General features: G+C 34.4%; 1 pseudogene; it reads left to right on the top strand.

Moving 5' to 3' along the window:
* Nucleotides 1–3497: 3497 nt before the first annotated feature.
* On the top strand, nt 3498–4063 carry LOC141496447 (PRA1 family protein 3 pseudogene; annotated as a pseudogene).
* The last annotated feature ends 655 nt before the right edge of the window (nt 4064–4718 follow it).

The following is a 4718-nucleotide window of genomic DNA, read 5'->3' as shown; positions in this document are numbered from 1 at the left end:
CTTTTCTATGTGACTATCCTACAATTATTTGATTTCTAATTGAAATATTATCAAGTCTATCTTGTCTTCTCTGAACCTACTTCCTTCAACCAATCCTCAAATGGCATTGTCTCCTCTATCATCATAATCTTGAACATCCTTTGTATACAGTCAAGCTCATTAATATTTCACAGAATCACATATATATGAGTTAGGTTAAAAAGTACCTCAAGGACCATTTTGTCTCTTTGCTATCCATTGTACCATTTCTGTCCTCTGGAGCTAAACAACAGATCTGCTCCCGCTTCCACAAAAGCCATTTTAATACAGTAAAATAGCTCTTGTTTTACATGAATATTTGCTTTTTTTTCAGACCAAAAAATTCCAGTTGCTTGGACTACTCTTCATCCGATACTTCCTCTAGACACTCAATATCCACAAGGCAAAAAGGTTCTATATTTGGCTTTGTGCTGTTCCATATTCTTATCAGGAACTTGGATAACACACTCATCATATTTGCATGTAGTAATAACTAACATATTGGATGATAGAATCTAAAAGCATCTCAACATGCTAGAGCATTAGACTGAATCTAATAAGATCAAATTAAAAAAAGATCAAAGTCTTGGATACAAAAAAATAAACTTTACATATTCAAAATACTGGAGGCAAGATGAGAAGCAGTTGTTCTGTAAAAGATCTGGGATTTTTCATGGACTCCTTGCTCAATATGAGTCAACAGTGTAATATAGCACCCAAAAAAGTAAGTCATCTTAGACAACATCAAGGCTATATATCTTCTAGGAAGATATATAGAGAAAATAGTCTTACTATGTTTTGTCAGTATCAGACAATTAGAGTATTATGCACAGTTTTAGATAGCATAGTTTAAAAACAATGATGAGAAGGAGAGTAAGGACCTTGAGTCCATGTCACATGTGGGGCAGTACTGTAATATTCATAGGATTTATGATTTTTTCAGTGTGAGAAAGAGAATTTTAAGGTGAGATCTGTCTCCACTAATGAAGATCACAAACTATTTATGATTCAGGGAATAATCTAGAAAGTATAGCTTGAAATGCATAAAAGTTAAATTAATTACTCAAGGTCACATAACTAAGTGAAAAAGATATCATTTAAACATAGGTCTTCTTGATTTCAAGACCAGCACTCAATTCACTATATTAAAGGTATCAAACAACACATGGCCCAATACTCTAGAGGGGGGTCAGAACCAGATGAAAATATAAATGGGAAATATGTAACAAAAATAAAAATATAATAGAACATAATTTTAATATGTGGTTTTCTATTAATTATGTACTATTTGAATTGACATCACTGAATTACACCACACTGGCCCTATCATCTTATCAATAGACTTCCTCAAAAGTGGTTTCCAGAAATAGATGTAATATTCCAAATTTGGACTAACAAAGATAGAGTACAATGAGGTTGTCTGGATACCATGCTGCTCAATGTGGCCTAAGATTGACTGTTGAAAATAATGTCACACTGTAATTTAAATTGATTTGCAGCAAATTTCTCTGTTAAAAGTCTCATTTTCATGATATATAAAGAACTAATTTAAATTTATAAGAATAAGAACAATCTTCCAATTATTAAATGGTCAAAGGATATTAACAATTTTCTTTTTAAATATACAAGTAATTTATTAAAGATTCAAACTTCATTAAAGCATGTAATATGGTCAGTTTTACTGGGTATTAGTTTTATCTAGTTTATAATTATTAGCAATAGGGTCTAGTTCACACTTCACTAATCGAATACTCTATTGAATAAATACAATCCCAAACAATAGATTCAAAAGACTTCTTTAAAAAATTAGTTCATTTGAAAAGCCTTTCCTAATCATTCAACTAACACAATAAAGCTTAACCTAATTGGCTAGTTTTATGTTGTACTTTTATTTTTTATTTCATAAGTAAATTGTTAAATGATAGAGAACATCTAACACAATCATTTCTACAGAACTAGGAAAAATGTTTAATATGGAGAGATTTTATAGACCCCCCCCCATATTTTTTACATTCAATTCCAACAGTCTAAAGACAAAAGCCTCTTGCCTAAAGAGTAAAATATTTTTGGAACTCTAGTGTTAAAAGTTTGATATGCTAAACAGGAGAAATCTTTTTTCTAAAATGAATCAAGATGTTTGTCTTGAATGAAATAGTGAGTTATTGGTTTAAAGAAAACCAAGATTTTCCAGAAGTGAATAAATATTCAGGTTGTATTGTTTTGTGAAGCACATAACTAGAGGTTATGGTTTAAAATTATCTTGCTTTCAGAAAATCTCTATTTCTAATTTGTTTTGAGGGGGGCAGCTAGGTGGTGCAGTAGATAGAGCACTGGCCCTGAAATCAGGAGGACCTGAGTTCAAATAATTGCCTAGTTGTGTAATTTTGTGCAAGTTACTTAACCCCATTGCCTTAAATAAAAAAAATAAAATAAAAAAAGAGAGAATTGAAACAAGATTCAGTATTTCCAAAGAAAGACGCCAAAACATGTTTTTAATAACCTATTCTGTGAACACTGCATTCAAAACAAGATTAATCCAGGCATGTCTTCTTCAGGGGTACAATCCATACTTTTTCTCTTCAAACCACCCCTTTTGCTAAATCTGTGAACATAAGTTTCCTTTTTAAAAAAATTGTTTATTATTATTTATTTTCCCAATTATATGTAAAGATAACTTCCAACATTCATTTTTGTAAAGTTTTCTCCCTCCCCCACCCTAGGACAGCAAGTAATCTGATATAGATTATACGAGTACAATCATGTTACATATTATTTCCATATTAGTCACGCTATGAAAGAAGAAGAATCAGAACAAAAAAAGGAAACCACAAGAAAGAAAAAGGAAAGAAAAATTTTAAAAAGGTGAAAATAGTATCTACATTCAGATTCCATAGTTCTTTCTCTGGATGTGTACAGTATTTTCCATGTGAATCTAATTTTCACAATTGGTAGTTGCTCTCAATGACATCATTTATAACCGAAGACATTTACTGCACATTAATCTCATAAACCAACAAATCCATAGTGATCAGAAATGGACTTGACCCTGATCTGAACTCCTTCATAACATCTTGCTCCTTTGTTTTGGAGTTCATTTATGGCTTGTTCAATTACTTTTTCTTTTTTTTGCAAGGCAAATGGGGTTAAGTGGCTTGCCCAAGGCCACACAGCTAGGTAATTATTATTAAGTGTCTGAGGTCTAATTTGAACTCGGGTACTCCTGACTCCAGGGCCAGTGCTCTATCCACTGCGCCACCTAGTGTTCTTTTAATTTCCCTTTACAGAGGTTGTGAATTCATCTTATTCATTTTTAACCCTGAAATTTTAATTTTCTTCTTTCTTTTTTATATCATGTTAGCAAATGATTTTATATTCTATTTTATAATTTTAAAAATAGCTTCTAGGACCCCCACCCGCCACCCTGGACTTGCCAAGCTCCAGTGCCAGCCCCAGCCCAGCTCCAGCTCCAGCCACCATGGATGTTCAACTTTCCGGATCTCCTGGCCTGGGAAGACTTCTTCCCCGGCTCTGACCGTTTCACACACCCAGACCTCAGGGCCATTTCCAAATGGAACAACAGAGTGATCAGCAACCTGCTCTACCAGACCAACTACTTGGTGGTGGTGGCCATTGTGATCTCCATCGTGGGGTTCCTGAGTCCCCTCAACATAATTCTGGGGGGCTTGGTGGTGGTACCAGTGTTCATTGGCTTTGTGTTGGCTACCCTGCATAAAGATAACATAAAGATATCCTTCGCCACCTGATGAAGCAGTACCCCACAACCTTTGTCAAGGTGGTCATGCTCTCCAGTTACTTCCTCATCTCCTTTGTCAGGGTCATGGTTTTCATATTTGGAATCATGTTTTCTCTGCTGCTGATGTTCATCCATGCTTCTTTGAGACTTCAAAATGACAAGAACAAACTTGAGAATGAAATGGAAGGTTTGAAGAAAATCCCCATGGGCATCATTCTCAATGCTCTAGAAGCGCAGCAGAAAGAGGAGTTCAACAAATTTGCTGATTTTATCAGTAAAGGAAAAGAATAAATATCTATAACCTGATGGTCATTAAATCTGTGACAGGAATAGTTTTTTTTTTTTATTTTGCTCCTGTTTGGAACTCAGTTCCTGTTTGTGTATATGAAATGGGAGATGCCCATAGAGAGTCCTATCAAGGCTTAACTAGGTGGCAAGATGCCGGTAAGCCAAATAACCTCTTGACATTATGGAGAGGAGAACCCAAACAAAAGTCACTCCCTTCCTATTATGTCCTAAGACATTTTTAGTCTTTTAGTCTATACTAGTTTAGACAAACTGAGCAAAATCTGTGTTTTTCTCCTTTTTTATTTTAGTTTTTTTTTTTTGCAAGGCAGTAGAGTTAAATGGCTTGCCCAAGGCCACATTGCTAGGTAATTATTAAGTGTCTGAGGTCACATTTGAACTCAGGTACTTCTGACTCCAGGGTGGATGCTTTATCCACTGTGCCATCTAGCCAATGATTGATATCTTCATCCAACTCACTGATAAAATTACTGAACAACACAAGGCCAAGAACAGATCACTGGGACATTCTACCTGAGATCCTTATTCAAGTTGACATGGATCTATTTATAAGAATTTTCTTATTCAGTCATCAGATCCCTACTTAAATATCTTTTTAAAATGGAAAAAAATACAAGACTCCAATACTTCAATGATGTCA

Source organism: Macrotis lagotis, chromosome 8 (genome assembly GCF_037893015.1).
Source record: "Macrotis lagotis isolate mMagLag1 chromosome 8, bilby.v1.9.chrom.fasta, whole genome shotgun sequence".
Classification (NCBI taxonomy): domain Eukaryota; kingdom Metazoa; phylum Chordata; class Mammalia; order Peramelemorphia; family Peramelidae; genus Macrotis; species Macrotis lagotis.
The sequence above is the reverse complement of the archived record's forward strand: the minus strand, read 5'-3'. Positions and strand labels throughout refer to the sequence as shown.